This window comes from Mustela lutreola, chromosome 18 (genome assembly GCF_030435805.1).
Source record: "Mustela lutreola isolate mMusLut2 chromosome 18, mMusLut2.pri, whole genome shotgun sequence".
NCBI classification, from domain to species: domain Eukaryota; kingdom Metazoa; phylum Chordata; class Mammalia; order Carnivora; family Mustelidae; genus Mustela; species Mustela lutreola.
The window spans coordinates 26,618,098-26,641,519 of NC_081307.1; the positions used below are offsets into that span (position 1 = coordinate 26,618,098).

At 42.1% G+C, this 23,422-nt stretch overlaps 1 pseudogene; it reads left to right on the forward strand.

Moving 5' to 3' along the window:
- Nucleotides 1–16,905: 16,905 nt before the first annotated feature.
- On the forward strand, nt 16,906–17,029 carry LOC131820707 (U4 spliceosomal RNA; annotated as a pseudogene).
- The last annotated feature ends 6,393 nt before the right edge of the window (nt 17,030–23,422 follow it).

Below are 23,422 nucleotides of genomic sequence, written 5' to 3' on the forward strand. Positions count from 1 at the left end.
GTAATTCCTGCAGCTACAGATAAGCCGTGCCTACAAAAGTGTGAGCAGTCAGGTCAGCCGCTGTGCTCCTGAAAAGAAGGGCTGTCCGGTGGAAAGAATGCTCTCCCTTCCTAGTACTTCCCAGCACAGGAGTAAAGCTTTCGGTACTCACTTTGGTGGAACAAGATAGAAATTCAGGAAAAAGGCAGACAAGTGCCTTTCCCCTCTCCCCTCCCCCTCCCCCCTCTGCATCCTTGTCTTCTCTCCCTGCTGTTCCCACCTTCTTCTCTCCTTCCCTTCCTGAAATTAATCCGAAAGTCCTCTTCACTTTAGGCTCTGGATGCCTAGACAAAGTTAAGTCAAAGAGGAGCAATATCTATTCTCCATACAAAGCAGCTAAATAATCTAATGCAGAAAGAAAATGTTTTCCTTGAAAGCTGATGGGATGTTTTCGCATCCTCATCATCATTCTGCCTTGTCCTTGTCATTGGCCACTTACTGATATTTAGTATATTCTAAGCACACAAATGTTTGTCTGTACATGCTGTGAAATTCTTGCAGCTTTAGGCAGCAGATAGTTGTCATCCTTGTACAGACGAAGGAAGATGGAGGCCAAGTCTCTTTGTGTGATTTGCCCAGGGCCATGCCTCTACTAACAGACCGATCCCAGATATATCCCCAATGCTGTAATCCAGCACCTGTTTCCCAAATTAACTGTATTAACTGTAGCTTACACTTCTCCGAGAAGAGTTGCCTACAGAAGGAGTCATTGGATTCCTCTTCTTTCCCTTCTATTTATCCCTAAACATAGATCAAATCTGAAGTTCTATTAAAAAATATCATCAGAATATGAAATGAAGCAAGACACCATTTGATATAATTTAAAAACTTATTACATGTTTTAGATCAAAGATTTGAAAGCAAACCTATGCTAATTTCAGCATTTCCCAAAAGAAAATCCACATGGCTGGCTCGGATGAGCTGTACGACACGAGAGATCAATGACAACCCCGAGAGAGATCAGTCACATCGACACATAAATCGGGTTCTGTCATCAGCCATAAAAAGATGACATTCAGCAAGGTATTCTGCACAAGGAAATGTAAAATCAGATCCAGAAAGCTGGCACAATATCAGGGCTGTACATCCGAGGAGAGGTGCCTTGCTAAGCCAGAGTGACTCAGGCAGAGAGATAGCCACCATGCCCAGAACCTTAACACTGACTGCAGCCATCAACTCCGGGACAGCCTTACAAGGGAAGAGAGGGGACCTTACTGCAGAAACACCTGCCGACCCAGCAGTCACTGTTGTAACCACTGTGCCTTATAGCAGTAAGGGCAATGAAAGAAAGAGAATGCAGAACCTCTTTCAGGAGGAAGCCACTCCCTGCAGAATTTGAACATTTCAAGGGTCCACAGGTTATGTTATATTTTTCTTCTCAGTGTCAGTTTTTGTCTCCACAAATGGTAACATTATCAGGGCTTGATTGTTTTGTCAGTTGTCTTAAATAAGTGAAGAGGAAGCTGTGTTTCTGTAGGAACCACATAGCACTTAAATAGTTCCTCATAGCACTTCAATCGGTAAGCTCTCTCATTGTTTTCATTTGCAAAATCTGTGTTTTTCTGATTTGTGGTGTGGGATCCTTGTATTTCAGGATTGTTTCATGAGCTCAGCACTCTGGGAGCCCTAAGGGCTCAGTATGGTCAGAAGAGTAGGAGGACGTTGAAAAAGTTGCACATAGCTTACATTTTGTTACATTTTGTTAAGGTGTAAGAGAACAAAAGTCACCTTTTAAATGTGCTGCGGTTTGCAAAGTGCCTGACACTGTACCGCATATAAAGATTATATGGAAATACAAATCAAAAAGATTATATGGTTATAGGGGAATGAATATACAGTGTGTGGTTTTTGAACAACTATATGATCAAAAGCTATATGCTACTTTTTTACGCTACTTTTTGATAGTTGCATTAACTTTGTGTTGCCCTAGCTTTACTGAGATATAACTAACACATAACATTGTGTACGCTTAAGTTACACAACGTGTTGATTTGATCCACTTATATTTGTGAAATTATCACCACCATAATGTTAACTAACACCTCCATCATGTCACATAAATGTCATTTCTTTTTTGTGGTTAGAACCTTTAGGCTCTACTATTTTAGACATTTTCGATTATATAACACAGTATTTTTAACTAGAGTCATCATGCTGTACGTTAGATCTCAAGAATGTATTCATCCTGTGCTGTTCTTTTCTCCACATCCTCGCCAACACTTGTTATCTCTTGTATTTCTGATGATAGCCCTTCTAACAGGTATGATGTGATATCTTAGCGTTCTCATTTGCCGCATAAACTTTCTATTCAGGGAATTATTTCTGAGTCCCTACATGGAATTGAGGGTTTAGCAATCACCATTGTGCATGCAGAAAGAAGTTAAAGGAGAGAATGACCAATGTCACCTAACTTGCTTCCTAAAACCCTAACACAGTGTTGGATTCTTAACAGATGCTCAGAAAGTTTAAATGAATGAATAAAGTATCTTTCCTTAATGTTCATGGAATTAGGAAAACAAATCCTTGGTCAGTATTGCTTCTATAAATGGGACAACAGTGTACTCCTTCTGACCAGTTAGCATCACCTCATCAAAGTGGATTCTTAAAACTTTCCAAAAAAAGACCTGGTCCCAAGATTCACCTGGCAGCAGTCATTCTCCAAAACCTTTTCAAAGGCGGTAATAATTCACTGCAGAAGGCACCTGAGAAAGCAAACCGGGGACCCTGTATGGTTCTCCCCGAGTTCTCAGTGCAGCATCAGCTTAACTAAGCTGACCTCAGAAGCGTGCTGGGCAGGGTTTTCTGGTGCTGCCAGCAGGTTTGGTCTCATTAGAGACACAGCTGTTGTGATCAAAGTTCACATGGGATCAGAGGCAAACAGTTTGAAACATAACACTAGAAGATTGGTTGTGGCTTCCAATTATTTTGAATGACTCTCCTTTGTTGGGATAAAGAGTTGGGAAGCCTACGGTAGATCATAAGAGGAAGAGAGGCAGGGCTCTGAGAGAGGAAAGTTTTCCGTGAGAGGCTAGGGCAGGTAGGGTTATGCTGTAGTGTGGGTATCTCTCATCTCCTGAAATTCCCCTAAGTCGGGAATCCATCTTTTTACTGATATCCCTTTGCATTAGGTCTCGAGTCACTCAATGACAATTGCCTTTGCCTCACGTAAAAGGCAGAGGAAGGCCGAAGTTTAGAGCATACAGTGGCCCAACTGGTTTGAAAATGTACTGTTCTAATTGTGGAACTTTATGTAGTGGCCAGTGATTATAATTATTTCATAGCTAAAGCACAGTACAGTTGATTGAAAGTCTTACTCTCTGAGGAAGATTTTTCAGTTTTTTATTCCTCAGGGGCTTATCAACATAAAGAGATCAGTGGTTTTATGATTATCTTTTATTTGAAGGAAATGTTAATAAAGTAACTTAGGCATTGAAATGATTCCTCAAAGACACCCGTTCTCCCAGAACTAGAAAAGGAATCTCCTTCATTTTGCAGGTGAGATATTTGCTAAATGTGCAGAGTTAAAAGCAGAAATAAGGCTCGGTTTCCAAGTTCACGCACCTGCCTAGTGACTACAGCAGTTCATTCCCTGCCCGGTGACTGCGGCAGTCACCCCAGCCCGCCTACCCAATAGCCAGTCTCCTTTCTTGCTAAGAGACCCCAGGCTGCATTTAAGTGACAAGTAATAACTACATTTCCCAGCATCCTTTGCAGCCAGATTGGGGCAATGAAGTGCCCACTGCAGTCCACAGCGTGAGGCTTCAAGAAATGTTGCTGTGTGTCTTCTTGCCCTCCCTGCTTTCTCCTTTTTTCTTTTCTTTTCTTTTCTTTTTTTTTTCTGTCTGAAATATGAATGTGAGAGGTGCGGTTGCAGCAGCCATCCTGTCTGAGCAAAAATGTGGCCATATACTAAGGATGGGAAAGCACAAAGCTAGGCAGATCTGGAACAGAATGATAGAGTGGATCCTTCCTCGAAGCTTTGATTTGTCTACTTGACAAAAATAAAATAAAATAAAATAAAATAAAGCAAAATAAAATAAAATAAACCCCTCATTTGTTTAAGTTACTCAGGTTTCTCCTTACTTGAACAAATATTCCAACTGAAAGAATGTCCCACTGTAATTCTTTAGTAAACCAGAAAGACCAGAAAAACATTTCCTATCCATTATTTCTCTCAGCTCTGTTCTTAGAGTTGGCTGTTCGGAATAGAACACCGTCTGGCTGGGATAGTCCCTGGCTCATTGAGGAGGTCCTCATCCTTCCGCTGTATGTTTTTCCATTTTGTTCCATCCATTCCCAACCAAAAGTAAATTCTTACCCAGTAGCCTGAGCATCCACAACTTTGTTGTGATGTTTATTTTATGTTCCATAAAGGAACCCTGGAGGATTCAGCCTTTGTCTTTATCACTTTGTACTTCCTGCAAAACATTATGACCTATTTTGAATGAACATCAGAGTTACACCTCATAAATTGCCCAACCACTGCCCCAAACAAGGGATTTTCTGCATCGGTTCAGAAGCAATACTCTCTGGTAGTTACCTGAGACAGTGTGGTGTCTTTCCAGTTATGGAGAACATTTCCTTGCCACTGAATTTTGCCACACGTCTTTAACTTTTCTGTCATCCACTAACCAGGCTTTCTTGAAAAGGGTCAACATAAAAAAAAATTACATCAGGTAACAGTATAAAAAAGAGAACACTTAGCTAAGATCTTCAATAATGGTAAGGTGATTTATTAAAATATCAGTGTGGCTGTGGTTTGTTTTCCCATCATGCCTCTCTTCCCCAGCACGAGTCTCCTTCTCCTGAGATTTTAGGGTTTAGACCTACAGAAAGTAGAAGTGTCCTATTCCTACCTTACCACTCTACTCTTCTCCATTCCTTGACTACCCATGAAATGTTAGAGGTATCTCCTGTCTATCATAGCAGCTTAAATGAATTCAGATTAGGCAACGGAGAAAGGATTTGGCTTTGGAAGGCCTCCAAGAGAAAGATTTCCTAACAGATGAGATAGAGAGGGTCGTATTTCTCCTGTGAGTAGTCTGCGGAGTTAGTTGGGGGGGGACCTCAGAGTTGGCCATGTGGTGCCTTCTAGAAAGGGTGCCTCTGAAGGTACAGACACCCCAGCTTCACCAGGGACTCCCAAGCCAAGCATAGCAATAAATAGTAAAGTCCCCAGACCTGAAGATGCTACAGAAAGGTTAGATCATGGATAAAATTTGTACTTGTAACTGGGGCTTCTTCTCAGTACCTCTGAATCTAGAAGGATACCAGAACTGTCCACGACAGGGATGTGGTTCCAGAAAAAGAACCTCTGACGATGGCTATGGTTTCAGTGTCCGACAGTGCAATGGCCGAATTCAAATTGAAGTTGACTTAAACAAAGGAGGAATGTGACCATTCCTCTCCACCTGACTTCCTCTCCAAGATTTTCACCTATAACATTGTTTCTAGGGGGAAAGGGTCTGCAAACAGAAATCTCACAATCCTGACGCAGAGTTTCCTCTGACCCTGACACCTTTCGAGTTCTATTTGTGCCTGTGTATCTTATCAGTTGAATGGGGATCATTGTGACATCATTCAGAGTCTGGATTGGTTAACAACAACTAGGTAACCCTTTGCTGATAGAAAGTACTCTTTTGATCTTTAAAATAAGCTTGAGTATTTTGGTATATGCTGCATTACACGTGAATGATACCGCTTCTCTTTAGAGCACTGCTGATATTACTGTCTGAGGGCTTAGAGCCCCTGCCTTCATTCTGGCGATTCTGAAATTCTGAAACTGAAAGAAACAGCTAGCTGAAATAAACAATCCAGATGAACAAACATGCATTTATCAAAGCCGGCAATGCAGGGTATAGCAGCACTAGCCATAAAATAAATCTCGAGATAGCGGGAACCTGTGTCTTCTACTGAGGTTACAAGCCAACTGCCAAGATGGGAAACACATATATTTGTCCTAAATAATTATTTTATTAAGATTATAATTAAGAATCTTGAGGTGAAGGGGAAAAGGAAAATGAAAAAAAAAAAAAAAAACCTGACTCTGTCCCACCTACAAATAATTTTTTAAAATGACTTGAACTAGGGGTGCCTGGGTGACTCAGCTGATTGAGTCATTGAGTGGCTAACACTTGATTTCTGCTCAGGTCATGATGTCAGGGTCCTGGGATCGAGCCCTACGGTGGGCTCTGCACTCCGTGAGGAGTCTGCTTGAAAATTCTCTCTCTCTCTCCCCTCTGCCTCTGCAGCTCCCTCCCAGCTCCCTCTCTCTCTCAAATAAATAAAACTTTAAAACTAATAATAATAATAAATGAATACATAAAAATGACTTGAACCCAATGCTTTAAAACAGAGCAATCTTCAATTTATGCAGAGCACCTGATTGAATTTGTTATCACCTCCAATGGATGATAGGATAGAGAATGGGAGGAAGAAGTCAGGTTCATAGCCCTTATAGAGCTGAATGTGTTTTGAAGGCAGTGTGTGTGTATGAGGGTATAATTGCAACAAGAAGGGTGGTTCTCTTTAACTCAAAATCGTTTCCAGCATATGATATTTTATTTTGAGTGTTGTCATTAATAATTAAATTCACTGAACAGAAATGAAATTTGATTTGGAACAAGCACTCCTTTTTGGCTTCCTGGTAAACACCGCATTTGGTTTGTTTGCTGCAAGGCTGGGAACATTGGCTTGTTTGCTCTCAAGGCTGGTACTTGCCCAACACCAGCCTCCCCCAGCTGCCCACTGGGAATAGTTACCACTATTCTTACAATCCCAACTGGCTGCTGACAGGGATATTTTAACTACAGAAGCCAGTACTGGGATTAAAAAACATGAAAACCCTCACAAAGATGACTACATTTTTGAGGACTTCTGGAATTTCCCCTGGCAACTTGTACAAAATCATGACCTGCATTTCCTGGGTGAAAGTTCAAGAAGACACATGGCAAAAAGCCTGGTTAAATCATGTCATTTGAAACTGGTTCATGGACAGTTTTTCCTTCAGAGCCAAACCTGTTTCCTCACTAGAATAAAAAGCTCTGCACCGTGAGTAAGATAAACTAAAAGATGGTGTTTATCAGGAAGGAGATAGAATGTTAGCTTTGGGGAATCTAATAAAAATTGGGAGAATTTAAAATGGCGCTGTGGCTTGACTTGAGACCAGAACCAGAGGTTATGGTAGAGAGGACTAGAGACAAACATGAAGGGTTTGAAGTGGAAGGAAACACCTGGAAGCTAAGGTAGAGGAAGGCTGAAAATATCCTTAGTAGGTGAATAATTCCTTTAGTAAGGATGCTCTTGGAAATAGTGTTGTAAATTATTCAGTGTTCCCACTTCAGAACGTAACACCCCTCAAAGCCTATATATATATCCTCAGCATTTTATTTTTTTACTGGGTCTCAGGGGAGACAGAAATAGTATGCTGATCAGAGGTCGGAGCTTTATATACAACACTTCAGCAAAGAGGATTATGCCCAACAGTTAAGCTAATTAATGGGTGTTGGGAAGGGTAGGAGGGCCAGGGACCCAGGGAGGAAGGAGGGACAGCTGCGCAACTGCCAAGAAACAGTAGGAGAAGCGGAGTCATGTGCTCCTGTGCAACTGCTCCTGTGCTGCTGGGCAGGAGACTGTCCTATATGCTAGTGTTCCTGTTTCTCTAACGTAATCACTTGAGTTGATGATTAAATGTAGGTGAATTACTCTCTTTTACTATTAAAGGGAACTCTAAGTTACTCCATTTTGTCAGCCGCATCAAAGACAGGAAAACACAGAAAGATAGGAAAACAGAAAGATGCCCAAGGTAATGTCTCAGCTGAGCATTCATCCGGGGCGGAAGGAAAGTTGCAAGAATTTGGGCTGGGCAAGGGCAAAGTGGAGATGTGTCCTAGAGCAACCACTTTAACATCTCCTACTGCCTGCCAACTTCTATTAATCTTGACCTCCTATTCTTGCTACATACAGCCGACTTCCTATGGGATATTTTGTTTGCCCCCATCAAGTTACTTTCTTTTGGTAAATTGTTAAATAACTCCTTGCCTGCCTCCTCTTTCCAAATTCTTAGAACTTAATTTGATTAAACGAATCTAGTGATAGGGTGTTGACTTCAAATCCCCAAATGTGATAAACATCTAAATTTCAGTTGGTAAATTTCTATCCCAACTTCTGCGCTTTGTGGAAGAGTTTGCAAATCCACATGGAAAAAGTCTCACCGTGTAAGTAATAAACAGAGCATCATGAAACGAACAGAACATGAAACCATTCATTTCTGAGGTACCACTTCCATTTGGGCTTTTAATATCTTTCTTTGAATCTAATGCTTTCTTGTGGGGGGAAATTCAATGTGCTATTCTTTGCCTCAAAGGTATTTTGTTGATTGGATAAGGGTTTTTTTCCTTGAAACATGTTTTCACCCTTCTGGCTTTTTATAGTATTATGAGAACAATGACCTCATTCTCTCCAGTTGATAATAAGGCATACTTTTTATAACTTGAAAAGGCATCTGCTTATTGATATGGGAGTTAAAATTAACCATAACGTAAGAGTTAGCCATTGCATGCCTCGCCTTATCTTGCGGAACAAAATAAATAGGATGGAAAACACGTGAAGCTTGTGTTCATTTAAGTCTTTGTGAATGATAATCTGTGCGCTAGTAGAGAGACATTTATCTTCTTTTCTTTTTGTGTTTTAGTTCACAGCTGAAAAATTAACCAAAGTGCCCAGTATTGTTGAAAATATCCCTTTCTACGTAAGACGAAAATGGGGAGAATATAAAAGTCCTATAATGCAGAGGTCACATTTAATTCACAATCATAACATTTGACAGGTTAACAAGAATGTGAACACTGATAAGCTAATCCTTCTCTCTGGAGGTGATACACCCCACCTGGGTCTGGACTCTATCACATTTTCTGTGGGACTCCATTCTACTTAGAAATCACAAAAATACGATTAAAACTGATTAGAGGTTCAATCCTAAACAAGAAGAAAGATGATAAATGAATTTAAGGAGTCTGGTGAGATAAGAAACCTGAAAACTGAATAATTGTAATAATTTTATGCACCGGCACTAATATTTCTGAACTAATCTGTGAAATCGCGTAATCTCCAATGAATGAGAAAGCCGTGCATTTAACATGAGGTCTCTAGTTTAAGAGTAGTCAAACCTGCTGGGATGGTGGGTTGCAAATAGTGATCAATTCCAGACTGAAACGAGGCTATGACTGTCACTTATCTGGTCTTCCTCAGTGAATTCAAGTATCTTTATAGGACTGCTTATTATTTTTAACTCCTCAGTATTCAGCACATTGCCTGGCACACATGGGCTTCTTGTTATTCAGACTATACAGATGGCTGAAAGAAGGCAGATCCTACAAGCCTTAACCTAGCCCAGGGTCCTTTGTGAATTTTTTAATACCATGCTCATCCTGTCGTAAAAATGCAAATACCATGTGGAGGGATTGTGCGTTTAGTCTGATCGGCACTGCACACGTGAGGATAACAGATCATTGAAGCGGTTTGAGAGCTCTGCACCACCCTCTCCTTGTCCCGTCTCACCCCTGCACTGGTGTGCAGGGCATTAGGCCTGGTGGGGATGAGGGCGTACGAAGGCTGACCCTAGACCATTGAGCTGGGTGAGCAGAAAGAATCCACAGGGCTCTAAAGAGTAGGGGAGGACCCGAACTGAATTTCACCAGCTTCCCAACTGTAATTAGGGCCAGGCTTCGTCACTGACCCAGAAGGTGGCAGGTGTGTGAAAGAAGGCAAGCCACCCCCTCACTACAAAGGGGCCCAGGGATCAGGACCGAGGACGAAGTGCCAGAGTCCCCAAGCCTGACCTCGGAGCCGACATAACCCCAGACCACGGAACATTCATTCAAGAAATACTTTTTCTTGCTTATGATGTGCAAGTACTCTCTGGGCCTTGCTGGGCGTTTTCAAAAACTGAATCACAGCAGCTATGCTGCTACCTTCGGGACTCAAGGAACTTAGTAAGCGAGGCAGGAGCTCCACGCAAACACGGCCACAGCAAGGCCCGCAGGGAGGTGGTGGCCACGTGAGGGGTCGCGGTGAACCTTCTGTTGAGGAGAGGAAGACCCCTTAGAAAGCTCTCCCACCGTGATGTGAGCCCAACATCCGGGGCCTTCCAGGGCTCTCTTCACAGTAGTCCCAGAAAGGCAGTGTTGCTCAAGGTCGAAGGTACCGTGTCACTCTCCTGCCTAAAACCTCCCAGTGCCCACTCTTCATAGCTTCTCGGATAAATTAAACTCTGTACATGGCCTAGAGGGCTTAAGGCTCTGCCTCCTCTGGCCTCTTCGACCTAATTGTTGTGTTGCAGATGCACTATAATTCCTCTCACTCCCTACTCCCCCCTCTCTCTCTGTCTCTGTCTTTGTATGTGTCTGTCTCCTTCTGTTCTCTCTCTCTCTCTCTCTCTCTCTCACACACACACACACACACACACATCACACAGTTTTCTATTCCATTTGTATAGTATGTCTGAAAATTATGTTCCTCTCCATCCTCTCTACCCAACGAATCCCCATGGTTTCATCTTCTCCCCTCTGCCACTGCTACCCTGTTCAGGCCATCCGCTGTCGTCTCTCATCTGGACTATTGCTATCATTGCCCTGCTTCCAGGTGCTTCTTCCCTATTATCAAGAATCTACAGAGCAGGCAATGTCCTTTATACAATATAAATCAGGTCTCTTTTCACTTATTTAATTAAAATCCTGCAATAATAAAAGCCAGATTCCTCTCCATGCCATCTAAGGCACCGCGTTTGCTGCCTTCTCTCTATTTCTCCAGCCTCATTACATGAATCACCGTTTTCCTCTGACTCTCTGCTCGGCCGCACTTGCCTTCTCTTGCTTCCTCGGGGTCTCTGAACGCCCTCTGATCTCAAGGACCCAGACGCATCCCATCTGCCCAGAACATTCTCCTTCCAGATGTCCTCGGGGATTTTCTAGTCACTGAGGTCTCAGCATAAATGTCAACTCCTTAGAGAGGACTTTTCTAACCAGCCAAAACCAAGTACTGTAGCAGTCTTTCAGTTGCGGTCTTATCGCATGGCCCTCTTTATTGTCTTCATGATACTCCGCACTACCTGAACTTGACTATAGATTTGGGTACTTGTTTGTTTACTTGTCTCTCTTCCCCTGCACTGGAAGGCAAGCTCCCCAAGATAAGGAACCATGGCAGCCTTGTTTATCCGGTGTGTATTATGCGACTGGTGATTTATAGCCAACGACTCTTCCCTGAATTAATAAGTGGGTCTTCTTTCTCTCACTCTTTTCAGTCTTCATTTGCTCATTTTTTTGGTGGGTGTAATTCTATTTCATATCACACTCACAGTAGAAGGTTTCCCAGAACATACAGGTGCTTACAGAATTCCCTTTTATTTACGGACCACCTTCAAGTGACCTCCAAAGTTAAATAGAAAAAAAAAGTTAATAAATAATGGAAGAATCTTTAGCATGTGGTTAAAATTGTAAAAATTCGGTATCCCTTTTACCTACCATTCCTCTCTCTGAATGACTCACAATATTTGTGTCTTTACCTGTGCAATATTTCTATAAGGGCCTATTTAGCCAGAGCAGCTCCATCCTGACCCTGCCCCTCCACCCCCTTCAGGGAACTTACTTAAAAACAAGTCCCGGAAACCAGTCCCAGGTAACAAAGCCCAAATACAAGAGTGGGTCAGGCCAGATGGAGGTATTCAATCAGTGGGGGCACATACTGTCTCCTAGCTACCAAGGAGTATGGGCCCCGCCCTTTGGGTGCCCTTTGGGTGCCAATTCTGACCAAGGTGATAGGCTAGTTCAAATATCTACTATAGGGTAAACTGTAATTCAATTGGTCACTTATGTGTGACCTAGCAGGACTGTGAAGCTTTCTCTATGTGCTACAATCTCATTGGCCACCTATGTGTGGCCAGGCCCAACCACATGGCCTTTGCTCTATAAAAAGTTAGTCTGTGAGGCAGGGAGTGATCGCCCTCTCTGTAAGGGGCAGCCCCGACCGATCTGTTTGATGATCGGTTTGATTCTTGATGCTTGGTGCAAAATATAGCTTTGCTTGATCTTTGCTTTGTATCAGTCTCACTCCTTTGACCATGGACCCATTATTGGGGGACCCAACATTTCTAAGCATACTAACCCCCCAGCATCTTAGGTTTTGTCCATGGTCCACACTCCTTGCTTCAAGATCTTATCCTCTTTCTTATAGCTTTTCATTTGTTCCCCATCTTTTAATGGTCACGTATTATGTACCAGGCACCAAGAATGCAAAAATGACTCAAAAAGGGTCCCTGGCTTCAGGAAGCTTACAGTCTCCTAGAGAGGACTGATCTGTAAGCCAACCAGAGCAAAATACATGAAAGGGTCTAGAATACAGGAATGTGCAGGAAATAGTAGTGTCTAAATAAGAGAAAGTGGCTGATTTTCCACGGTGGGTGGTGTGATGGGGCTGTGGAAGGAGGAGAGGTTCAGGACGGGCTTTGCAGAGGTGGAGTAGAGTGGTGTTGCAGAGGAGAAACAGGAATTCCTAGCAAGGAAGCCAGGTCAAAAAAGGTTGGAGTTATAAAATACTGTGGCGCATTGAGGCACTGCACAGAGCTCAGCAAGTGTAGGACAAGAGGGGGTTGGATTAAGCGATGAGAAGAGGGAGGCAGGTTGGAGCCGAGCCCTCAGAGGATGACCTATGCTCTGCTGAAATATTTGAGTCTTACCCATGGCAGAAACGGCCATGAAGGTGTTTAGTTTATACCCTAAGGAACTCTAAGAAAGCCACAGTCCACTTGCAGAATGAGTTTAATTTCTTCAGTCTTTTTGACTGAAGTAAGTCCTAGTAAGTCTAATACTGTATTTTTTAAAGACTTGAGAGAAACCTCCTGACAGACAATAAAATCAGCCAAGATGGTTGTTGTGATTATTCTTTGGTTCATAATTTCCTCCATTTTTATTCCTGTCATTGTTTCCCACTGTTCTTTTGGGTTCCCCAAAGCTAATTCCAATAATGGTAAGCTGTTAAAGGCTTGAGAGGAACTAATCAATAATTAGTACTTCAGAGGTATTATTGGAGACTGTTATAAATATCTAGACTCTTCTTGATACTCTTGGCCTCTTTTGCTGGGAGAAATAGGCAAAGTGGGGCTCCGTCAGTTAAATGTCTGCGTTTGGCTCTGGGTCGGGTTGGGATCCCAGGGTCCTGGGATGGAGCCCTGCATTGGGCTCCTCTCTCTCCCTGCCTCTCCCCCTACTTCTGTGCACTCTCTGACAAATAAATGAAATCTTAAACATTTAAAAAAAAAAAGAAATAGATAAAGTTATCACAAGGAAAGAAAATGGAAAGTTGTCACATCTTTTATTATACCTTTTGAATTTTCCTCCAGTTCTTAGAGTAAATTTATGAAGCTAATTAATTCATTAGGTAAAAATTTGTTCAGGGGTGCCTGCGTGGCTTAGTCGGTTGAGGGGCTGACTCTTGGTTTCCCCACAGGTCATGGTCTCGGGGGTCCTGGGGATCCATGGGTATCAAGCCCCATGTGAGGCTCTGTGCTCAGCAAGGAGTCTGCTTAAGGATTCTCTCTCTCTCTCCTTTTCCCCCCAACTCCCATGGACATACATATACTTGCTCTTTTTCTCTCTAAAATAAGTAAACCTTTAAAAAAATGTGCTCAGATTTCTGTTTAAAGTAGATTTTGTTGTTATTACAGGGTAGGTTATGTGGGCTTCTTTAAAATGTTTTTTGCCCTCTTCCTTATGGCATGCTTTGAAACACCGACTTGCCTAAGAGACTGGTTGCCGTGTTTGCAGCAACCCCAGCAAAAAGGCAATTTATGGATCCGGTGGAAAGGAAATGTGTCAAATGGAATCTGCAACAGCCAACAAATGCAGAGTGCCTGATTTTACCATAGCGTTCTCATTTCTGCTGCATAAGGGAGAATTATGTGTGTTGGGGGGGAGGGTGAGACTAGGAAATATAAAAATAGGCAGGAAAAAAAAAGAGTATTTTAATCTATGATGCTAGGGGGAAAAAGTGGCTAGAGGGGCTTTGACACTAGTGAAAATCCCGAGATTTACAAAACGACAAGGGTTTTAGCTGTAGGTAAGATAGTGGCGTGATTAAAAGGGAGGAGTGGAAGGAAGAGAGAAGTCACTCGGAGTGTGTGTCTTCTACAAGCCAGGCAGCGACCTAGGCATATTAATTCATAATCCTATCTATTCCTGGCCACAATTTTGAATCATCATCAGATGGTATTATTGGGATTTTTTACCTAGGAGGAAGTAAGACTCAATGGCCACATAGGTGAGAGGGAATAGGATTAGAACCGTGCCTGGTCCTGAAGCCCACCATCTTTCTCCTTCATAAACAACACTGTTTCTCATTCTGCTCTAGGAACATTCTGGTTGCTTTGCATGGTTTACAATCAGACGTGGGACTAAAAGGAAGGAATGTAAGGGGCACCTGGGTGGTTCAGTTGTCAAGCGTGTGCCTTCGGCTCAGGTCATGATCCCAGGGTGTTGGGATCAAACCCTACGTCGGGCTCCCTGCTTAGCCCGGAGCCTGTTTCTCCCTCTCCCACTCTCCCTGCTTGTGTTCCCTCTCTCGCTGTGTCTCTCTTGGTCAAATAAATAAAAGCTTTAAAAAAAAAAAAAAAAAAAAAGGAATGTAAGAAATGCACTGACAGGTATCCTAGCATTTGCTTGCGTTTTGTACTTTTTAATGAACAGCTCAATCTACGTGGAAGTGTAGTGTTATAATCTAGAGCATAGATTTACATTTGACTGAGGTTGGTTGAGTGCCTACGATATGCTGAAAATCTCACAGGCAGAGTTTTCATTAAAACAGAGTGATTCGGGGTGCCTGGGTGGCTTAGTGGGTTAAGCCTCTGCCTTCGGCTCAGATCATGTTCTGAGGGTCCTGAGATCAAGCCCCTCATCCGGCTCTCTGCTCGGTGGGAGCCTTCCCCCCCACCCCCCCCATCTCTGCCTGCCTCTCTGCCTGCTTGTGATCTCTCTCTGTCAAATAAATAAATAAAATCTTAAAAAAAAAAAATAAAACAGAGTGATTCGTTCCATGAACCCCCAACCAAGGCAGTGCCTTACCGACCTCTGACAGCCGGCCACAGTTTATGTCGAAGGACTTAAGGAAAATGGCATCTTGATGCTGACCTCCTACCTCAGATGTCCATTAGAGCAGCAAACTCCGCTTCAGCCGGTGAGACCGTGCAGGTGAAGGAGGCTTCTAGGGGCCCTGAGACCAGTGGGGGGTGTAGCGTGCGCACCCACAGCAGCTCGGACTCCCCGTCCAGACCCTCCTTCCTGTCCTGCTTTGATTCCTGATGACTCTTCAGTGTTTGCGGTCTCTGTAGAGAAGCAGGCCTCTCTGGGTGTGCTTTCAGAAAGTGCTTTCCCAAATGGTTTGCTTTTCAGGGGAAAGTTGTTACCAGATCAATGTGCTTAAGGAAATGAAAAGCCCTTGATTAGCAGCTAAGAAGCCTCCTAATGAAATGACATTTCCCTCCAGGGATTTCAAGTGCCAAATAAAATCTAGTGCTCTCTGCGTAGAGGGCTTATCTTAGTTTTGTGCTTTTCCGAGGTGCACTTCATAAACACGGATACACGGCCAGATGAATGTGCGCGTCCGCATTAAGCATTGAGGTAAAAGCTTTATCGGCCTCCCGCACCTGGGTTGCATAGCTCAAGGAAGATGACCAAATCCACATTCCTGAATGAACTCCACAGAAGCATTGGGCCCCCAGAGAGGGAACCCCGTACTTGTTAGTCTGAAAACACCATGATCTCCAAAAATCCTGGAGAGAATGTGGGACTTGATTGTGAGGAAAAACTAAGTGGTTAATTCTTGGTGAAAGAGATCATCTCTGGTGATTTTTGCAGAGGTGACCCACTGTTAGACTATGGCCTTTATTATGTCAGCATTTAAATGGGTATTGTAAAGCTATAAAGAGATTATAGTCTTTATGGTGTCTTCATATAAATGTATGCGCAGAAAAGACTAATTTTAAGTATGAGAAATTCACGAGTAGCACGGGGTTTGAAAGTAGTAGGAAACATTCTAACGTTATGGGAGAGTTTCATGGCACCAATGGGAAGTGTGCATTTGGGATCAGAGAACTAGCAATTTCTCTCTTTCTTTCTTTCTCATTTCTGCTTCTCCCTTTCTCTCTGAGTGGCTTCTTTTTTCCTCTTTCTGCGTGGGTAGGATTTCTCTAGCCACGACAAGAATTTCTAGTTGTACATCTCTCTCATGAAGAGAATCTGTTTGGGAATAGAATCTTTGAGCTCCAAGTTTAGATTCATAATAGACTCACTTTATTTTCCTAAAACATAGAGATATGTTCCAGAACATCTCTTAACACCATCTCTTCATATTAACATCTCTCAAGAGATTGTCATCTCTTAACAATCGACCATAGTTTACTCAAGTGACATAGTTTACCTCAAGTGACAAGAAAAATAGAGTGTTTTAACCCCAAATTAGTATCCCAGATGTAAATGACAACAGCAGTGCCTAGCTTGGGACAGCTGCCATTTCCTGAAACAGTTGGCTGTAGGCAGGGGGTCCGGGTCATGAGAAGCTTTGATATTATAACAATACTTGGGGGGTGGGGACATAGACATTACCCCACCCCAAAAAGATGAGGCAAAGAAAATTCAATTATGTCCCCCTCAGTGACCTTCTGGAATTAAAGAGATTTCAAATTAAGATGGAACCATTGCATTTTGCAGCTAAACTTCAAAACAAAAAATTACTGGCACTAATGTTTTCCATATTCCTTATAAATCGGTCTCTACCTAGAATATTGTCACAACCTTGGTGACCAACAAAAACCTAAAAGTAAGCTTTGCACAGTGGCAATATCATAGCCAATGAGGTTTATCCGAGGCGCAGTTATTGCTAATTGAAAACCTAAAAGTAATGTCTCAATAATATATCTCTATTTCTTTTTTTCACCTATTTGGTGCTTACCGAAAGGTTTACCAGAAGTCCTGACACATGTCAATTATGCCTCAACTGATAATAAAGTCAGTGAGCATATGAAAAAAAAATCCTAGACACAAACCAGACTCCAGTCTGGCCCTCACCTTGGAAAATACAAAAATGATTTTCCTTTCATTTCCTTCTGAGACCTTGTTCAGGGTGCCTAGGTATCAGCCCCATCAAAAAGAAACTTTCTGGTACACTCTCCAGTTTCTACTGCTTGTCCGATGACATAATACTATACGCATATACGTAAAAGAGTCTCTGAGAACTTACAAATATAATATAGAGAAAGAAATTCTGACACTTGTTTTATATCTCACAGAAGAAAATTAAATTTGCAGATTTCTCCCCCAAAGTGGACAGGAGATATAGCTCATTAAGTATCCCTCTTGTTCTTTTCCCTTTACAATTAGAAGAAAGAAAGATTATATAGCTGCCGTAGTGCATCGCTATTTGGGAATCTCTCCCCCCACCACACACATTCGGGATGTAGTAGGAATCCTATATGTGAACTAAAAGAAGTCAAGATCATGCCTCAAAGAATCCCAAGGTAACGCATTTTCTGGTTCTACATTTCATATGTGGGAAAAGGATATGTATTTCATCTTATAAGACTTTGGAAGAGTGATTTTATTTCTTTTAGCTTCAATTTCTTCATCCATAAAATCAGCCTCATAGAGCTGGATGGCTCAGCCGGTGAAGCAGTGGACTCTTTGATTTCCGTTCAGGTTATGATCTCAGAATCGTGAAATCAAGGCCTGTGTCAGGTTCTGCCCTGAGTGTGGAGCCTGCTTAAGATCCTCTCTCTCTCTCTCTCTCTGTTGTTCCCTCTGTGCCCTTCCCCCGACCTGGACAGAGCTCTTTCTCTTAAAAAAAAAAAAAAAAGAAGAAGAAGAAAAAACCCATCTAACACTAGCCTGCCTGGACAGTTGTGATGGCTATTATTATTTATGCAAAACTCCAAGCATCTATTAAGTATCATTTCCCTCCCTGTGCTCTTCAACTCAGGTGGGAAGCGAGGCTCAGGGTCCCACATGCACACTTACGGGAAGGAGCTAGAGTTTACGTGTGCACAGCACTCATCAGTGTGCGTCTTTGGCAGTTTTTTTCCCACCAGCCTACTCCCATCACTTACCTTTAGAGTATAGAGAATTTCATGATTCCCAAGGTCCCATGGCAGGGATACGGGGTAGGGAGCCTCTACAGAACCAAGAAAGATCATACAGATCACAGCTTCCTGGAGTAGTGATTTGCTTGGTGGTGAATAGTTTAATGCACTGTTTTTATATTAATGCAAATAATAAAGGAATACCAGAAGGACATTATGTGCTAGATACTCGGGATTTGAGTCCACTTGTCTCTGCGTTTAAGGTTTTGGGTGCATTTGAGAAGCAGTCAGAATGAAATACCCAAAAAAGCTGTGAGCAAAGTAATGTACCATGGAGAATTGACTCTGATAACCTACACTCAGTCTGAACTGCAACTCAGATATGGAAATCCATTTCTTTTTTCAAGACTTCCTGACATTCAAGGAAATCCCTTGAAATTTACAGAAATATGGGGCACCTAGGTGGCTCAGTGGGTTAAGCATCTGCCTTTGACTCAGGTCATGATCTCAGAGTCCTGGGCTGGAACCCCAGGACTGCTCAGCAGGGAGCCTACATCTCCGTCCCCCTCTGCCTGCCGCTCCCCCTGCCTGTGGTCACTCTCTCTCTCTCCCTCACAAATAAATAAAATATTAAAAAGAAAAAAAAGAAACTTACAGAAATAACAAAACCACGGAACATCCTACAAAAACAACTAGCTGACCTGAGTTTTCTAGAGTAGACCCAGATTAAAATGTTTGCACCTATTTTCCCCACAAATATAATTGTGCTTGTTAGAGATGTACTTCCACTTTTTGGCTGGATGTCAATTTCACAACTTTGGTCACTTTGTATCTGTGAAAGATGGCTACAATCCTCAGTTAATATAGAATAGTACCCAGCTCTGTAAACAACAGTTTGGAACCAAAAGCTGATAAAGAGGTCTATGGACATAAAGGCGATAAGCCTAAAGCCCTAGTTCTAACCTATCTTCTGTTCCAACCTGCTTGAGTGATAAGACATGGTGAAGAGTAACTTAGAAACCATGGCTTTATAAGAGGGCATATCAGGACACAAGGAATGGGAGTAGAATTTATAGTTCTACAAAGTGTACAGAGGATGTTTATGGGGACCTGTTGCCTGGAGCAGCATTGAGTACATGGGTTTTGCAGTAAATTTACCAAAAGCTTTGAATTATAGTACACTAAAAGGGTTTACTTACTTCACAAAGGATTATTTCCTGATGTAAGCAGGCTCTGCATTATGTGAGGGTCTTGGTTCCACACTCAAAGTTTTTCTCTACATTCTTCCACAGGATGTTATTTTATTTTTATTTTTATTTATTTATTTTTAAAGATAAATTAATTTATTTGACAGACAGAGATCACAAGTAGGCAGAGAAGCAGGCAGAGAGAGAGGAGGAAGCAGGTTCCCCTCTGAGCAGAGAGCCCCATGCGGGGCTCAATCCCAGGACCCTGAGATCATGACCTGAGCCGAAGGCAGAGGCTTTAACCCACTGAGCCACACAGGTGTCATTTTAAAAGAGAAAATGACAGTGAGCGTAGATCAGGAAGATCCCATTAGAACAATTGTAAGTTATTACATATTTATAACTCCTTGCTTATTTCTCTTGGGCATGAGGAAGCATTCTCAGAAAAAAACAACTACTAATTAATCTATCTTTCCTTTGTCATCATATTACTATGTGTCCTGAAAGGAGTATGAGAACATTAGAAAAGAAAACAAACATCAGTTTGTAAAAAAAATTATAAATAGCAAATCATGATCTTTGTGGTAGTTTAAGGTATATTTCTTCATTTCTGGGAATACACAGGCTTTCTGAGCTTAACAATAGCCACTTTAGGGGCAAAATATGGGAGAAAAACTGTGTATCTTTTCAGCTCTGAAGAGTTTTTGACAAGGGCTCTAAGTAGATCCCAAAGTCACTGAAATTGATGTCAGTCAAATGATGAAAGTAGTATCTTGCAAAATGTATGGTATCCAGAGATCAGGTATTAGCACAGGTGTTAGCCAGAGCAACTACAGTTTCTCAAAGGAGGGGGGTGGTTTAATCACCCATAAACCAAGGCATGAAGTCCTTTTTCTCATGTATAAGAATAGAGCTAACATTTGGAGAAAAGGTTTCCTAAAGCCTGTGAGGCCAGGATATCAAAGAACTGTGCGCTATGGTTTGCGTGAGTTTTTCTGACAACCATGAAGAAAGTGTACTCTTTCCCTCCAGCAACTTTTTCTTTTCTTTTCTTTTCTTTTTTTTTCATAAAGATGTTAGACTCAACATATGGGATAAGCCAATGGAGCAGAATGTTAAACTTCCTGTAATATCTCAGCATCTCTCAGGATTGCTGTGAGAACCCATGACATGTGGATGGCTAGGGAGTTGTGTGGTTTTCCCAGCTCCGTCATTACCAAGTGTGCAACCCACATGAAAGCCACATTTAGTAGTTCTCCATATTTTAAGAGGAAATGGTGACTCATGCCTGAGAGGCAGGATGAAGAGAAAGTTCTCCTAAGGCATCTCTAATCATATTCTTTTCTGCTCTGCACTTATACTGTGAACAAGTTTCATTTCATAACAAACCAGAGACCAAGTCTAAATTAGCATCCACACAATCCTGAAGACTTGAAGGCTTTTACGGTGGCCGTAGTTGTCTGCCTGGTTGTGGATCAAAAAGCAATGGAGACACCCTCATGCCATTGAAAACAGATTGGCTTCTCGAACTCCAGTTGTTCGTGTAATTTTAACAACCATGTGCTTGTTTTCTGTTTTCTGGATCTAGATCTGCTCTTTATTTCTTTTTTAGTCTCAATAGAAATTAAGTGGTTTTGGCCATCAACATTCCTGCCTGTCTTCTTTCACTCTCCTGTGAAGAGGACCAGATAGGATAAGGCCTTTTATACTTCTGACACATTCATCGGAATTGAAATAATGGTCTGCCAATTTCCCATCTTTCGAGGCAAAGACCGAGGCCTGCCGCATGGGAGTGTGGCATGCTGGGCTACTATCTTACCCTCCAACGAGGGGTGCAGCATCTAAGATTGACTCGAACAGAATAATTGCAGAGACAGAGGTTTAGTTAGGAGGAGAATTTCAAAGTGTATGAATGAAGATTTATCCTTGCATTGGAGCTGACTTGTTTTTCATCAGAATACTACCAGAATCTTAAAAAAAAAAAAAAAAAAAAAAGACGGGAGGGAGAGTGGTAAATGACAATTCAACACAACCCGTCTGAGCCATCAATTCAGAACGTCACTTTGAATTCATGAATTCTTTACTTGTCCACTGAACAGAAATAATGAGGAAAGGCTTTTCCATCAGGGAAAATGCTACTTCAAAATACAATGGGCTGTCTTGTGAAATTTCAAGCCAGAATTCAGAGTGGCCTTGGTGAAACTCCAGTGGCCCCCTAATATAGTAGGGTCTGGTCTCCAGAATCGCACTGGAATCAACAAGCACGTGCCAAGATTCAAGGACCTTCTGAGACCCCTCGTGGGAAAGAGCTGCTCTATCATTCTGACAGATGGAATGGTGGGCCTTGGACTGAGGAGATAGCTCCGATAGCTCTCTCGTGACCAAAGAGCATTATCCAAGAGAGTAAAGACCAAGCTTTTCCAGACCAGTCAGTAGCTCAGTCCCTGCAACTCAAGTGTGTCACTATTACTTGCTTCTTTGAAACAACTAAGCCACAGTGGTAAAAGTGTCACAGTAGATACTCCACTCTAGCTTTACTGGGGTCATGCAACGATCTCCAGCAACTTGAGAATGTTCCGGATACATTATCAATAGGAAGGAAACAAGTAACTGTGCCCAGTGGACTTAATAGTGAGAGAAAAAACTTAAAACACTGTGTCAGGAAATGTCCTTTAAAAAGAATACACTTAAATTTATATTTCTAATGTCCTTGGGGGCACCTGGGCAGCTCAGTCAGCTAAATGTCCAACTCTTTGTTTCAGCTCAGGTCCTGATCTCATGGTTGGTGAGATCAAGCCCCTCCCTGGGGCTCCATGCTCAGTGGCACGTCCGCCTGAAGATTCTTTCCTCTGCCCCTCCCCCCAACATGTGTATGTGCATGCTCTTTCTCAAATAAATAAATCTTTAAAAAATATAGTTATAATATCCTTATATAAAGGACAATTAAAACTTTGGTTTGATTCTGAACCATGAGAATATTCATTTCTATGACAATTTTCTTAATTTTTATAAAGTTTATTAGTCATAAATTTGTATCTATTTACAAATTTATGGGATTTCCCTTTCCATTCAGATAGATTTCCTAATTTTGAAATCACAGAGTCATGAAGCTAGTGACATGAAGAAAAACTGCCAACGCAAAGGGTAAGACAGTGTGTCATGGGCGCCTGGGTGGCTCAGGGGGGTAAGCCTCTGCCTTCAGCTCAGGTCATGATCTCATGGTCCTGGGATCAAGCCCCACATCGGGCTCTCTGCTCAGCAGGGAGCCTGTTTCCCCCTCTCCCTCTGCCTGCCTGTCTGCCTACTTGTGATTTCTGTCTGTCAAATAAATAAATAAAATCGTAAAAAAAAAAAAAAAAAAAAAAAGACAGTGTGTCACAATGGGATTTCATAGGGTTAAAAAAATCCTGCCCCTACTATGAAATGACCTTTTCTTTTCTTATTCCATGATCTTAGGGGATCTGTGGTTAAAGGCAGGTTGACGGTCACCTGTATGACAGACAACTTCCTTGAAGACCTGAATCACCATAAGAACCATTAAATTTGATCTGAATCCTTGAACCTTTATGAAAAAAATTGTCATAGCTATACCCTTTCCTCTGTCTCCATTCCACTGTACCCATATAATGTGGGGGTGTCTGGAGCCAGAGCGTAAAGCCCAATTCCCAAGGGTCTCTACAGTTTATCAAATTCTCTGGACTGCCCTAAACTCAAGCCATGACTTGAGCACTAATTAGCATTCTTAAATTTCTGGATAGTTCAGGTCCCAGGGTGGAGACCAGGCCAACCCTGCATCCCAGGCTGAATGTGAAAAGCTTGTGGAATGCCAAAGTACCAGCTAGCTCTAACGTGAAAGAGTCGATTATTCACCGATGAGACCAGCCATCCAAAATGGTTGTAGAAAAATCCTTTCCATTGTGTAAAAGGCATCACTTGTTCTAGACATTTTAGTCATTGTCTATTAAGCCAATTCCTGCCTGATGGACAAGTATCCTTAGATGTGAGCTCCCACAGCGTAGTCATCATTCCAGGGCCCTAGGGCACAACTTACTGCTCTGGAATAGTGCATTGCTAAGTA